General features: G+C 34.9%; 1 protein-coding gene and 1 long non-coding RNA gene across 3 annotated transcripts in view; one reads left to right on the forward strand and one right to left on the reverse strand.

Annotated features, from left to right (window-relative positions):
* LOC106639399 (Golgi to ER traffic protein 4 homolog) overlaps positions 1-16,635 on the reverse strand; it is a 346,839-nt gene that overhangs the window by 285,359 nt on the left and 44,845 nt on the right. The window lies entirely within an intron of this gene.
* Positions 14,336-14,786, forward strand: LOC149373991 (uncharacterized). Its single transcript, XR_016293224.1, has 3 exons — positions 14,336-14,389; positions 14,494-14,596; positions 14,730-14,786. It is a non-coding gene; the product is annotated as an uncharacterized LOC149373991 (long non-coding RNA).

A 16,635-nucleotide genomic window follows, 5' to 3' on the forward strand; every position in this document is an offset into this window, starting at 1 on the left:
TTTTCACATTATTACAAAGAATTGTTTTTGTCAAAACTTACGAAACTCAAGTTAGCTAAAGGAGTCCCCTAAAAGACGAAAAATGTTTGGAGTGAGGTCCCTTGCCTCGAATCTCTTCCATAATCTTAGTCTGAATGTGGCCGTTACGGCACGTGTAGCCACGCGTAGGGAAAATCGATTATTAAACGCTTGCATTGAACACGTGTGAAAGTTTTTACTGCCAAGTAAACCTTAAACAAAACAATGGATTCTACATCTGAAGGTAAGTACAATACTTAATAAAATACGAAATAGTAAATTGTTAAAAAGAGATATGCCGAGACTGCGTTGTATTATTATTATTTTTTTTATTATCTACATGGTCGAGTGAAAACTTTTTTATCTTGATAGATCCTGCTCTCTAAGTTATTGAAAGTCTTTAATAATATTATGACAAAAAAAAGTTAGCTGCCCGTAGCTGCCCGTTGAGTTTTTTTGTACATTTATTTACAAGAATAAGCAAGTGAGACGGCGCATATACGCCTTCTGGAACTACCTAATATAACTGTGATGTGCGTGCGCGCACGTGTGTATGTATAAGACTTTCTGATTTTTCGTGCGCGCGCCACGCCAGGAACTTACACACACACACACACGCACGCGCGCGCGCACGCGCACACACACATTCATTGTGAATACTTAATGTAAAAGTTTTATTTGTTTTTTTAGGATCCAGTACTTCAATGGATGATGAAATAACAAGATTAAAACTGTTTAATATAACAAATGAAGAAATTAAAAAAGACATTAAGAATACGTTCATATATATAATAATAGAAAATTTCATATCTAAAACGCATAAATATCAGTACATATTGTCAAATGACGAGCAAATGAAAATAGCAAAATTGATATCCGAGATGAAAGAGGTGGAACGATAGTAATCGAACAGAAAAAAATTTCCAAAGGAAAAATCAAGATTGGCTATCAAAACCAGTAGATTTACAAAAACCAGAGAAAGAAAAATTTGTTACAAAGCAATCTACCCCAGGACGTCCAGGAGTGAGTTTTTCAGTCTTCTGATTGTAGTAAACGAAGAAAAACTAAAAATTTATGAGCAACAGTATCGACAGACGAACTTTTGTATTCTACAAAAAGTAAATTGCGGGCTGAAGGTACAACAGATTTTGCTATGGTGGTAGATGATATTACAAAAAGTAGTCCTACGAAAGCTAAAAAATATATAGAAAAAGTTTGAAATCCGTGGGTAAAACAAATATTCCTTTTACAAGTGACAAAGCTTTATCTCTGTTTATTGAACTTGGGTTATCACGAAGTAAATACCAACAGTTGCGTAACGCTCATTTGGAAAATAAATGAAACATGATACCTTCATACAAAAAGCTACAAAAGTCCAAATTGCAATGCTACCCAACTTTGGGACTCTCTTTTACTATGGATAAAGCTGAAGTAAAATTAAAACCTCTATTGGATCATACATTTGATCGTATTCTTTGAATTCAAATGGAAGTAGTGAAAACTTTATCAGAGGATAAACTAAAAAATTTAACTTTATTCTGTAAATGGGGCTGCGATGGTAGTTCGGGACACTCTGCGTACAAACAAAAGATTGACGAGAACAGCAATAAGGAAGCCTGCAATAAATTTTTTAAAATTTATCGAGCAAATTTCGCAAGAAAATATTATCGTCAATAGACAATGGAGGATGTCTTCAAACGACTTTTGATTGCATCTGATCCACAAATATCTAGTTGCCGAGAATTACCTTTAAAACCACTCAAATCTTTATCTAAAAATTGTATTAATTTGCTAGAACCTCTAAATGTGAATAATAGAATAGAAGATGAACAATCTTATGACAGTTCTTCCGCTTCTGAAACAGACATGGATGAAGATGACTGTGACCGATATGAGATAGGCAATGAAAAGTTTTTCATGTAATATTTAATTAATTACACATATTTTATTAACTTGAATTAAATACTGTACTTCTAAACTAAGAATTTGTAAATTACTCTTTGATTTCAATAAAAATATATTAATACATGAAAAAAAAGGTTTTTTATTATATAACATCACCATATTGCTTTTCACCATGTTAAGTTTGTTAATTTTTTATAAATTTTCAGCTACTTAGCTTAAAAATCTCAAAAAAAATTTTTTTATTCAATTGTTATAGTTCTGTGATTTTTATAAGTTTCTTCATATGACATGACACCATATTAGGTCGGCCATTTGGAATTCACAATTTCTGATAACAGATTCATGATAAACGACCCGAAGAACCCCTCTATACCAATTTATAGATCATTATTACTTATGGATCATCATCAACTTCGTAATCGGTGACCTCTAAGACCTATAAATTGACATGCATGTTGATTATGTTAAATAATATACGCTATTTCACGCGAGGGGGTAGTCAATAGGGGAGAAAGGGGGTGACTTTTCAAATTTTTAATATTAAAATCGTAATCAGCGTCCCCGGAAACCCCCGAGTAAGAAATTTTAAGTCAATTACTTGATTTTTCGACTTTTGGCCGCACAAACCGGCCTTCGGCCGCACTGTGCGACACGAAAGTACTGACCAGCCCGCCACCCGGTCGCACATTAAAAAATTTGCACTTATGGTAAGAAATATACTATTGTTTTAGAAAAATGAGACATTCATACATGTCCTTTTTGCAATAGAGCTAAAGTGATTTTTTAAATACAATTTTTATGGTACCATATCTAACTCGTTTTAAAATGTCGACTACATTTTTATTTGTTTATGTACACCTTAAACAAGAAGAAAATTTCCGATTTTTCTAGTCTAGGGGCTTTCCACAATTTACAAATGGATAAATATTATAGATCAACATTATTAAACTACATCTAACCTCAGCCATTTCTAAGATAATAAATGTACATAATTTATATAATATTTTTTATCGTACGTTTAGAAAATGTTGTATTTTTCAAGTTTAGTAAGAATATAAAGCGTTTAAAGTTAGTTGTTACTATAAAAATAATTTATGTTAACCCATTTTTTTTATCACATATTAGAAAAGAAAAATACTTTTCGTATATTAGCTATAAAGGAAAGAAGGCTCAAGATTACCATGCTCTACAATTTTCTTCGTTGGTGTGCTTCATAAATCTGAACCCATGTTCATTGTGTACTCATCGCTACTTCCTCTCTGCCTTAACCGCTAAGAGACTTTTTTCTACACTTTGAACCTAATTCTGGTTCAATAACATTGCAGTTTATTGCAGTTTAAGACTGTAGTAAATTTATTTGAAACGTTATCGATTTTGCCTTGCATTTTGGCTCTACAATTGCCGCACCTACGAAAATAAAAAAAAAATTTATATAAATGTAGTTTTTTTACACTAGTTGTCTATGAAGTGCATAGAGATATAAGCATGGAGTGAAAAGAACTCCGATCTCGCGATATTGGCAAAAATAGCAATCGAGGGAACTATGGGGCTATGGTTTCTTCTGTCTTTCTCTTGCTGATCACCGCAACTGACTAAGACAAATGGGGTCTGCACTGTAGCCATGTTGCAGCCAATTATGGCGATGGGATAAACCAATGCTGGCTCCAACACTTTGACTTACAGTCAGCTGTACTCCTTGTTCACTCTATGCTTATTTCTCTACGATGAAGTGTGTACTACAGGATATCAAACTTTTTTTTTCAAGTTTGAAGCTTAATTCTATACACTAAGAGAAAGAAGAAGGTACTCAAGAACAGTTTCTTTAAACGGTCTGTGTAACAACTCACAAAAATTAAAAAAATAATTATTGACGACCAGATAAAAGTTTAAAAAATTGTTCAAAAAACATAGGTTCCGACGCATAAATGTTTTACTTTTTTTATAAAAACATGAAAACAATATCAAATCAAAGAGTGGGATTTGAATCTAGGTCATTAAGATCTAAAAACAGGCATACCAATTACAGGCATACCAGCTCTTTGTCTTGATTGTAGGAGACCCGTGCTCTTTTCCTCACACGAGGGCTCACATCTTTCAATTTACAGGAGTTAAGGTAGGTTTTGTATCCTTTACCTTGTGCCATGTTTGCTGTAAATGCATCAGAGTAATATAATTATGTCGTAGTTAAAAATCTTGCGCTACATGCCAGATGTGTCCCCAAAACATTGAAAACTTTTCTTACATATAAACAACAAAATAACAGTACAACATGTGTCACGTAGCTGCTTCATGTTCGAAACTAAAAATTAACTAATGTTGAACAAACAAAAATAGATTCTATAATTTATCACTCCTACAGACACTGTTCTCGTTCTTAATCTTATAATTTTTTATGCAAATATATGGTAACGACACTAGAGGATGAGATTATTATAACTGAACTAATTTATCAGATACTTACAAAAAAGTAGATTGCCAAAGTGTAATACAATGCCTTTACTTCGTACGTGTACGAAGATGTGAAAGTTAGCACTATTACATTACATCATAATGAAAAGCTTCTATTTTCAACAAATTAATTTTTTTCTTTTAAGACATATCATAACTCAAGTATGCTCAAGACTCTAATTTCCTAATATTGCTGAGGCACATAGTACAACATAATTGATCAATTTTTACCAATGAACAATGTGCATTTTTAATTTCCAAAACAAAATAAGAAGGTAACCTAATTCAACACGCATTTGACAGTAATGTAAAAGTGGAAGTGTATATTCAGACCCCTCCGTTTGGCGTACGTGTAGAAAATTCTTCTAGATTACACGAAAACAAGCGATGTCCGTTATCTTCCGTACAGATAATTTATCCGGCACGTTGAGGTCTGTTTCCGTTTCTGTCCGTAACAAACGGAACAGTAGGGCAATTCTCGTAGGTGTCCGTACTAGCCCGTGGCTGTTCGTCACAGTTCGTAAGGGGATGAAAAGACCCGATAGCCACGATTAGCCCGTGGCTGTCCGTCACAGTTCGTGAGGGGATGAAAAGACCCGATAGCCACGATTAGCCCGTGGCTGTCCGTCAGCCCGTGGCTGTCCGTCAGCCCGTGGCTGTCCGTCACAGTTCGTGAGGGGATGAAAAGACCCGATAGCCACCATTAGCCCGTGGCTGTCCGTCATAGTTCGTGAGGGGATGAAAAGACCCGATAGCCACGATTAGCCCGTGGCTGTCCGTCACAGTTCGTGAGGGGATGAAAAGACATGATAGCCACGATTAGCCCGTGGCTGTCCGTCACAGTTCGTGAGGGGATGAAAAGACCCGATAGCCACGATTAGCCCGTGGCTGTCCGTCACAGTTCGTGAGGGGATGAAAAGACCCGATAGCCACGATTAGCCCGTGGCTGTCCGTCAGCCCGTGGCTGTCCGTCACAGTTCGTGAGGGGATGAAAAGACCCGATAGCCACCATTAGCCCGTGGCTGTCCGTCATAGTTCGTGAGGGGATGAAAAGACCCGATAGCCACGATTAGCCCGTGGCTGTCCGTCACAGTTCGTGAGGGGATGAAAAGACATGATAGCCACGATTAGCCCGTGGCTGTCCATCACAGTTCGTGAGGGGATTAAAAGACCCAATAGCCACGATTAGCCCGTGGCTGTCCGTCAGCCCGTGGCTGTCCGTCACAGTTCGTGAGGGGATGAAAAGACCCGATAGCCACGATTAGCCCGTGGCTGTCCGTCACAGTTCGTGAGGGGATGAAAAGACCCGATAGCCACGATTAGCCCGTGGCTGTCCGTCACAGTTCGTGAGGGGATGAAAAGACATGATAGCCACGATTAGCCCGTGGCTGTCCGTCACAGTTCGTGAGGGGATGAAAAGACCCGATAGCCACGATTAGCCCGTGGCTGTCCGTCAGCCCGTGGCTGTCCGTCACAGTTCGTGAGAAGATGAAAAGACCCGATGGCCACGATTAGCCCGTGGCTGTCCGTCAGCCCGTGGCTGTCCGTCACAGTTCGTGAGGGGATGAAAAGACCCGATAGCCACCATTAGCCCGTGGCTGTCCGTCATAGTTCGTGAGGGGATGAAAAGACCCGATAGCCACGATTAGCCCGTGGCTGTCCGTCACAGTTCGTGAGGGGATGAAAAGACATGATAGCCACGATTAGCCCGTGGCTGTCCATCACAGTTCGTGAGGGGATTAAAAGACCCAATAGCCACGATTAGCCCGTGGCTGTCCGTCAGCCCGTGGCTGTCCGTCACAGTTCGTGAGGGGATGAAAAGACCCGATAGCCACGATTAGCCCGTGGCTGTCCGTCACAGTTCGTGAGGGGATGAAAAGACCCGATAGCCACGATTAGCCCGTGGCTGTCCGTCACAGTTCGTGAGGGGATGAAAAGACATGATAGCCACGATTAGCCCGTGGCTGTCCGTCACAGTTCGTGAGGGGATGAAAAGATCCGATAGCCACGATTAGCCCGTGGCTGTCCGTCACAGTTCGTGAGGGGATGAAATGCCCGATAGCCACGATTAGCCCGTGGCTGTCCGTCACAGTTCGTGAGGGGATGAAAAGACCCGATAGCCACCATTAGCCCGTGGCTGTCCGTCACAGTTCGTGAGGGGATGAAAAGATCCGATAGCCACCATTAGCCCGTGGCTGTCCGTCACAGTTCGTGAGGGGATGAAAAGACCCGATAGCCACGATTAGCCCGTGGCTGTCCGTCACGGTTCGTGAGGGGATGAAAAGACCCGATAGCCACCATTAGCCCGTGGCTGTCCGTCACAGTTCGTGAGGGAATGAAAAGACCCGATAACCACCATTACAGTACTATCTGTTAGCTGTTGGCTGCATTCCGCAATCGCCACCAGCCAGTTACATTACATGTAAGTCGTGATTCGTGACTCGTAACGAAGTGACTAGTGACAACGTTTCGTGGTTGAGGGGCGCTACTGTCGATTTACTGGTGATGTCTGATATGTGTTCCGCAATCTTACTAGTAGAAAAGCAGACGACATCGGTATCCTTACCCTCTTTTTCGTGAATTTTATTTTTCTGATCGTAAAGCAGACGACAGAATATATATAGTAGACCGACGTCGTCTGCTTTTCTACTGGTGAGATGCAGCACACCCGTTGTATATATGTAGCTTTAATAGATAAATCTGGTTGATCAGTTAGTTCACAAGATGATTGAAACTGGTTGTTTTTGTAAGTTCAAACTGTAATTGAGTGCTTTACTGGCAGAGGCAGATAATTAAAAACAGTAAATTATTGTTGTGATTGATTTACCCATGTTTCATTTTCTCATTGTGGTCCAATAATTTTATCAAAGTATTATAACGCAAGGGGCTCACAATGTGTTTAGGTTCCAAAAGCTACCTGAGCGCAGAGAAACTATTGTGCGAACAGTTTATCTCCTAGCAGTGTCTTTAACAAAACACACTTTTGTAAATGTGGACCCTAGCTATAAATCTGCAACCCAGTATGTATTTAAGCTTTGAATATTAAAGAGCTTATTTACTTTGAATTTATCCTACTTAAGGACTGACAACGAGAAATTAACACTTTGGATACAGCAATGGTAATTATTCTTGGTGTATTATAACGATACGGCTGATGATTTTATTTAAACGTCTTTAAAAAAAAACTTATACAGTAATCAAATAAAACTTTTATAATTGTTACTACTGGTATCAGCATGTACAAACTTTAAAATTAAGAAAAGGGTCGATGGGAAAACATAAACCCAATGAAAACAGCATATTTTGTGGAAACTCATAAAATTTCTAAATCTAACATCTGTAATGATAATTTTATTAACTACTAAGGTAAAAAACATTATTAGATTTATTTGAAGATTAAAATTTTTTTTTATTGAAATAAAATTTGAACATTTTTACAGATGGGTTTTTCTACCAGTGATGCAGGTTGCAAAATTTGTTTGCATGACACTAGTTAATACATCATAAGCCAGTATATGTTACTGTGTTTTACTTATTTTGTTTGGGTACTTCATCAGGTAAGCGCACAGGTGCATTGTTTGAACAGGCATAAATATGAATAAATATTAGTATATTCGTTCTTCTAGATATGAGCAAGCATTAGGTTTGTTGCTTCAATGGCTTATTTTGAGAATATCAGTGATCCCGCTTTTGATGTCACTTGATTTGACTAGATATCCCAGACACATTACTCGCAGGAGCATACTAACCATTACACAACAGAAGTTAAAATGTAATGGTTGCTTTACTGCAGTGAAAGAAACAGTCAAAGGTAAAATTTTGGAAATGTGGGAAATTTTATTTTACAAGAACATTTAAGTGGGAACTCGATCATTGATGTAAATTGTTGAGCACCTTGAGATCAGCGTTTCAACTATCCACTCAAGAGCAGCTATCCACTTAAGAGCAACTATCAAGAAATTCACTGTAAATTACGTAAGAAGTGTAAATAAATTGTGGTTCTGAAAATAAGGTGAGCCATTTTCAAATGGCTACTACAGTGTATTCATGTAGATAACCAATTCGAAAAATGAAGGTATTACAATTTATTCTTCCCTCATCATATCATGTATTTTACAGATCTATTTCAATATCGAACTATGAAGAATACACACAACTGTACGTGCAAAAAATATGTAAAGTAATTGAGGAATTTGGTGCTGCAAAAATTTTAAGAGTATGTCTGGACAGTTTATCAACTTAAAAAAATTGGGTATTCTAACGAAGGGCGATCAATTGGGTCAATGCTGACAGTAGAGTATGGAGCATGGATTAGATTAAAATATTGTTAACATAATGGCTGGATGTAAATGATGGAGGTGTTTTTTTTAAATTCATTTTTGTCTGAAAACTCAACAGAGATTGAAGGTAAGCTTTTATTGACAATGTTGATACTGAAAACCAGTACTTATTAGAAATGAAAAATAATATCTTTATTTTTGCATATTTTTGTTTACTAATTTATATTTTAAGGATGCGGGTAGATGCCTAATTAAAAATTGTAATAAAATTAATAGTAATAGTGAAAATGTAATAAATATATTTTGTGCTCTATCAACAAAATAAAAACAACAGTTTTGTTCAATCTTCAAACATAGTCTCCATTCCTAATAATATTACAGCACAGAAATATCTTAGTCAGCTTACATTAACGTTCATAATTAGTTAAAAATTTACTACTAGTTTTATCATTTACTATTCTTTATATTGCAGCTCCAGTATATCTACTTAGTGCGATGAAAAATTTTCAGCTTCGGAACATATTATTTTTGAAATGTTACATTTGTTTTTAGTGAGTGCCTTGGTTTTCCAGAAATTTTTGTTGCTTGTGGCAGAAACATAACGTTCTGTTTTTCAGATGCAATAGCCATGGATTTTTGTATTACTGAAATGGAAACATTTTTGTCGCTGTTCCAGGCTCTACATAGCTTACTCAGTATGTAAAATTTATAATTAAAATCAGTGTGAATGCTGCAAGACTCTACTAAATTGTTTAATAATTTTCTAATTCTGTTGCGCTTTTGTGGCACTGTGAGTTTTTAAATACAACTTATAGATGGTACAAAGTTTAAATCTTGTAGCTTCAAAATCACTTCATCTACGTCACTTATATTGTCATTATTTTCAATTACAATATCAATAAACAAATTGGACGACCATTTCTCAATTATTTGCAGCAAAATACATGATTTTTGTAAAAATTTGTTCCCACATGCATGGGAAGCAACATGTGCCCGATGAAATACTCTCATTCTGATTAAATATTCTGTGGTTTTTTCTACAATAATTTTTGGTCCATCTCTCATTCACTAAAGATTCATGAAACAACGGAAGCTTCAAAATTTGGCGTACTGCAAACAAATGTCTACATGGTAAGTTGTATGCATTACTAATTTGACAATTACATGTTGTAGCTGTAGTAATTCGATGAGATTCTGGTATACAAAATCCATCATTAGTTTTATTAAGACTTAAAAAGTTTTTGTAATGAAATTCTTTTTGCACTATCTCAAATGGTTTGTTCATTAGAAAATGATAATACTCTTTTTCAACCATAGAAAAAGAGTCTGTTGGTAAGGTATGCCCAAAATTATTAATGATTTGAAGTTTTACCTGATCATCATGGAATTCTTTCCAATCAAAAAAATTCTGTATGAGCTCGAGTAAGCTTAACAGAAGTCCAACGAGGTTTTTAAGTTTTTGATTTAAACTTTCGCATCTGTTATTGGTTCTATTTAAGAAAGTATTAGGATGCTTATTATATATAGACCACTCATACTTAATGGGATCCCAGTTCGAAAGAAAATAATTCTGAACACATTCAGGAAGTTCCGATCTAATAATAGCTAAAAGTTTATCATATTGTACATCGTCTTCAGCGTAAGCTATTTTTTGTAAGATATGTAAACTATATTCTTTTTCATCTTTGCTTAGACACATTTTATTAACTTCTCGTCTGAATGTCTCTAAAGTGTGGAATAAACACAAGAGTTTTGTTGTTTGTGGAAAAAATTTTCCTACAGCGTTGCGTTGAGTGGCATTTTTATCGCTCATGAAGTATAGTATTTTTTCACAATTTGACTTTCCATGGTGAGCTTGAAAGCATTTGAAAATCCAGTCATATGTGGCTTGGTCTTCTCGACGCACTATAGCTACACCAACCAATTCCGTTAGAAAATTGCCATCTTCGACCAAGAATAAAATCAACACTAGATTATTCCGTGATAGTTTATAAGTACCATCAAAATATACGGTTTCTCCCCAAGCTTTGAGTGACACCAACATATCATTGGTTGTTATGAATATACCGGAAAATTCTTTGTTATCCTCCAAAATTTCAATATTGGCCCCTAAAAAATTGTGCAGTAGTAAATAAAATTGTAATGAATAATTAGTTTACTTTGTCCCTATTCTAAGCTGTTAAAGTATTCATAAAAAAAACAAAAATAATAATTTTTAAATGTAAGCTTACTAGTTGGTATTCTACTTATATATATATAGATACAACACTGTGATAAGGGTGATTTGCAGTTTTCATTCCTAGTGAGTACAATTATTTTTTTTGTGAGTAAGGAAATTTTTCAGTGCATGGTTTTTTTTATGTAAGTACTTTTTATCAGTTTTTTTTTGGGTATCGTTAAATTTGATTTGTCTTTAGTTTACAGAATTTATATAAATACATCAAAGCCTGTACATAATTGCAAATGCTGGAGAGATGACTTGGTAAGGCCGAATTGGTGTGTTGGCATAGAAGTGTATTGGAATAGAGTCTGAACTCTGAACAATGCAGTGCTACAGGCGCATTGGTTGCATCACGGCCTTATGGGCAAGGAGTTGCTACATATATCCTCTCAGAAGATGCAAAAAATATCAGAATGTGAGTAAAAATATTCAGAAAATAATAACCACAGACTATAGGTAGAGCACGAATTTTTTTGAATATTTTTGTATGATACATGAGATACTCTTTTAATGGCTGCTACTTTTAGATACTCATTGTGGATTGTATTAGGGCTTGAAATAATTTTAGTAATTATAAGGTCAATACCTTTTTGTTCCAAGTACGCAATTGTAGATTTTACTTCATCCTTATTTTTACCATTTTTCATATTTGCGGCAATATTTTTCAAATCCCTAGAAGTGACACTTTTGCTAAATTTATTTTTTAGAGATTGTATTAGTAAATGATTTTTACACTTCATTTTTATTGAATCCATGCCATACTGTAGTTCTTCAAAATTTAACCGTCTACATTCTGGAGGGGGGTCCAACTGTGCAATAAAAAAGTCCAGGTCATGATAAGTTCATTCTTATTCTTAAAAATGAAATGCTCATATTGATCAAATTAGGGTATGATGATTTACCTTTGTATCCAAGTGGTTGTTGTGTGTCAAACATAAGCGAGTAATAAATAGAAGTTTTCCATTTCGAGACGCTGTCAATCTTATAGAAACCGGGCAGTTAACTTTCATAGATCTATGTTAAAAAAGCAAAATAAAATTTTGTAGTAATTTTTTTACTATTGAATACTATAAAATAAAACTTACAGCTTTTTTCTTATTGTAGCCTTTGATGGATCTTTTCTAACACCATGTTTACAAGTTAATTCAATACTAAGATATTTTATCTCTTTTTTTACCACTTTGTTTACTAGATTATTGGAACTAGCTGGTTTTGATTTACGTATAACAAATTTTTGTGAAGTTTCACGTTCAATTTCATCCAAAGTTTTTCGAAATTGCTCATAAGATGTGAAACTTTTCCCTACTTCAAGTTTCATTTCAGAAACGGCAGTCATTTTATGTACAAATTTCGATCATAGAATGCCACTTATAGAACTGGAAAAATATATGTAGTATACTTAATTTTAACTCTGGAAACTGACCGTATTGAAATGAGTTAAGAGGTTTCTTATAGCTGTTTACAGTGATCTCATACTAACCTGGTATCCATAGTCAATTTTAAAAAATTCAAGCTCCTTAATATTGGTGTCGAAATACATATCTTATGATAACGACGAAGTAATCAACTTTTAGTACGTTTTAGAAGTGACCTTGGAGTAGTCGACAAACTTATTTTCTTTTAGTTTTGACTACTATATCTGCAGTATCATAACATCACATTGAAATTTAAGTTTCTAAAAGTCTTTTTAGCTTTTTTTCTCTGATTATAGAACTATCTACAAATCACCTTAAGCTATGAAGAACAAATTTATATTGTAACAAAAAAATTTTTTTTAAATTATGTTTAGCATGTAAGGTTTGTCGTTTGTATCACTAGCCCAGACCAGCCGGGTGGACCTTATTTTTCTATAAATCCAGTTTATTCAATTATTCCAGTTTTCGTTTTTATTAATTTAATAATTTAACATTGCGTTTTCCTAGTGAGCGTGGTTGAAAATAAATAATTTTAACTGCTTTTACTGAGCACTGCATTGCATTATATAATTTAAGTCAACAGATTGATAAAAATTCGTATATATTTAAAAAAAAGTGTAAAGTGTCGAAACTATATATGTCGAAGATATTTTGTCGCCAAGGTTATACACAGGTTACTGTTATCGCCGCAACCCGCTGCATTTGCCGACAAACTGATATATTATACTGTAAGTATATAAATAAGTAATCCCGTTAATTCCGTAGCCGTAGCCCGTAGCCGTAGCTTAATTTCAGAAATGCGTCATAATACTACGTAACCCGGTAACCGTCTCAGTCAAAAATTTATAGCTATAAATTTTTTTTTTTTATATTATAGTGCTCTACGTCCGGCTCCTATAAAGGGCTCTACTGAGGGCACTTAGCACTTGGGAGAAGGAAGGGAAGAGGGATGGGAGGCCTCCCATTAATGGGAGGGGGGTAGGGGGAAATTAGGCAATTATGCTGCGAGGAGGTCGCCTAAACCCTCCTCGAGGAGCATTGCGTGGTGAAAAAGCACATGTGAAAAATCACAGAGGTACTTGCCCGAAAGTCGCACTGGCCTGGAATCGAACCACGGTCTCCCGCGTGCCAATCCACGACCTAGCCGACTGAGCCACCGCACGCTATATAGCTATAAATATACCTATAATTTATAGCTATAATTATAGCTATAATTTAAAGGTATAATTATAGCTATAAATTTTTAACTGAGGTGGCTGAGGCCGCAGCCGTACAGAGCTAGTGCTACTGCAAAATGCGGATTTTCAATATTTTCATATTGTATGTGTAGCTGTGTAGTGTATTAAATTTATTTATTAATTAAGTATACCTTGTTGCATAATGAGTATTGTGTAAGGTTTACATTTAATTTAGTTTATTGGCCTTGTATTATTTACATGTGCTAGAGTGTATAGTGTATAAGTGTTAAGTCCTTCAGTATCTAACGCTATCTAACGAGAAACAACAACAACAGTGAAGAAACTCCTAGTTCTAGACTTCTAGAGTTTTTTTTGGTTTAATACTGCGAGTTGGTTACAGTCACGGTGCACGCGTAAGAGAGAAAAACTGGATTCTGTGGGTTGTGTAGTACTCTTCGGCTTCTGACTCGGGTGTTGTGACTTCAACAGATTTTTATTATAAGTACTTACAAAGTAAATCAGCAAAAAGAATCTTTCATACTACTTCATGTGTCTTACTGATAAGTATAAAAAAACTGACTTCAACTTTATTGATAGATACTTTTTAGGTGAATTCATTTACGTGACTAAATACCCTATTGTGAAAATGGAAGAGTCTAGTGTGAAAAAAAACGTTACACACAATATGAGTTTATATGAAACCAAGTTTGATTTACTCAATGTGAATAGTACATTCCAATCTTTTGAAAGCTTCCGAGTGTTGTACGATAGTTTTTTGAAAATGTACAATCTTGAATACAAATACCGTTCAACGAAATACGTTGCCAATGACCGAAGAGCTCGAAATAAGACACTTAATCCCAGCATAGTTTACAGTGAGTTTTTCGTTCAATGCAAGGGAAAAAACCATGATGAAATAACAGGGTAATCAATTTCACTGCACTAGATAATTATTCCATCAATGATGCTGCTTATCTCCTTTGAATTATTACATTTCTAGTTTATTTTCTTTTCTTTGGCTTTCTTAGAAAAACAACAGATTGCCCTTCAATCATCAAATTAATGCCAAGAGATAGCTATCAAACACTACAGCTAACTGCGTTCAACAAGATGCACAACCACCCTATAAAAGTATGAAAATACGTAAATATGAGTGTTTTTTATATTAATTATATATCCCCCATGGGAGTTAATCTCAAGTACACAAATAATTTTAACTTGACAAAGCTATTTTATAAAATATACCTATACATTGTTCATATAGGTTCGAGAAAAACAAGATGACAGATTGCAAGTAGTTAATGATTTAACTCAAAACTTGGCACAGATATTGCTAAAAGAAGACGAATCTGAGTTTAAAGTAAGCGTGCAAACAATTAAATCACTAATAAAATCAAAAATTAAATCTTCCACTACGACAGAAACTGATGAACTGATTCCTTGCATTGAAGTTCTTGTTGATGAGTAAGTTAAGATTGTTTCGTTACGACTGGCTTTTTTAATTGTAATGTTGTAGTAAAAAACGTATAATTTCAATGAACTTCATTCACAGGCCATCACTTTCAAATGCTAGTGACCTGGAAGATAATAACGACACTCCTTATGGTTACGATGAAGAGTCATATAATACATCTACAGGGTAATAAAAGTCCATACTTAGTAATATTTTATTGATACGCTCGTTCGAAAAACTTTCCAGAGTATATTTCGTCTGAAAATTGTTCCAAAGCCTTATGATTAATTCTTGTTACCGATTTTTTTCATGTATAATACATGTTTTCATATCTTACGGTACCCTTATAAGTCTACTTTGGGTTACCCTAAGTATAAGATCCTGGACCAGTTCAAAAATAAAAACGAATGAAAAAAAATTTGACTGCAAAATTTTTTTTTATTTTTTATTTTTTATTTTTTATTTTTTATTTTTTATTTTTTATTTTACAGAATACTCAATAAAAAGTGTTTTCCCAAGTATGAGACCACTAGTTCTGATAATGATCCTCAAAAAAAAAAAAAAAAACACTGTTTGCGCCTTAAAGATGATGGATTACAGACGTAAGTTGATTTATAAACTGATTTTTTTAATGCATTCCACAATCCGTGAAAACATGTCTCATTTATGCAGGTAGAATATTTTCTTATTATATGTACGTTTATACATTTATTATCTACTTACAGATTAGAAGTTGAAAAAACTAATTTGCCTATTGGTGTCAAGACTGATGTGAATAGTGAAAAAAACAATACTGAAAAAAAAATCTCAAAAGAAATTATATCAAGCCTTTCATCAGCTGACATAAGGTGGGCAAATATCACAAATTATGAGTCTCTATATTTATAAATTACAGTAAATTTAAATTTTCCTTCACTAATGTTCTAATTTACGATATTATTTTTTAATTACAGTTGTGAAGACAATATTGTGAATAATTTCAACGCTTCAACGAATAATATAATGATGTAAGTTGGTTTTCACGTCTTATTATGGTAGTTTTTATTCAGATATTTTTTCTCAATAATATTAAAATAGTTCAATTTTTATGATAAGGCAATTTAAATTTTCGGAAGGAGCAATTATGTTGTTTTCTCGTCAAGTTATCAGAGAAGAGCTGTATTAGGCTGTTTATATATTCATGAACTTTCACGACTATCCTCATGCCTATGTCAGCGCAAGAAAGGGAGGACCCGGAAAAAATACAATTTACTATCTCTCATCATTCGCACTAACATGAACATATGGCTGATCGTGGAAGTTTGACTTCTCTCTGCTCTGGTACTGAAAATAGCTACTAGTGTAAAACTCTGTGTATGTGGGTATGTGTAACATCCTAGCACAAGCTAACGTAACGAGTATGAAATCTTCAATTAATTTAGTTACTCCCTCAGTGTTTTAAAAATGAAGTCTATCACATTTAGTTCTGTGAAAAAAATACTTGATGAGTTAAATACTGGTTTTAAACAGTAAGATGGCCCTAATATGTTCAAGAAAATAGGATTCATGATAATTTTATAGTTATTTTTTAATAGTTTTTATTTTTCATTATCAAAGACAGAGTTGTGCTTTCATTTTTATGTAGATTGATTAAAAAAAATATTCTCCTTCTAGATTAAATCATGGTGAACAATCATTGCCACCAGCGAGTGAAAACCCAGCTTCCCAACCATCAGCT

The sequence above is a fragment of the Copidosoma floridanum genome, unplaced genomic scaffold (assembly GCF_036245765.1).
Source record: "Copidosoma floridanum isolate Cflo_tuat_1 unplaced genomic scaffold, Cflo_Japanese_pri ptg000024l, whole genome shotgun sequence".
NCBI lineage: Eukaryota > Metazoa > Arthropoda > Insecta > Hymenoptera > Encyrtidae > Copidosoma > Copidosoma floridanum.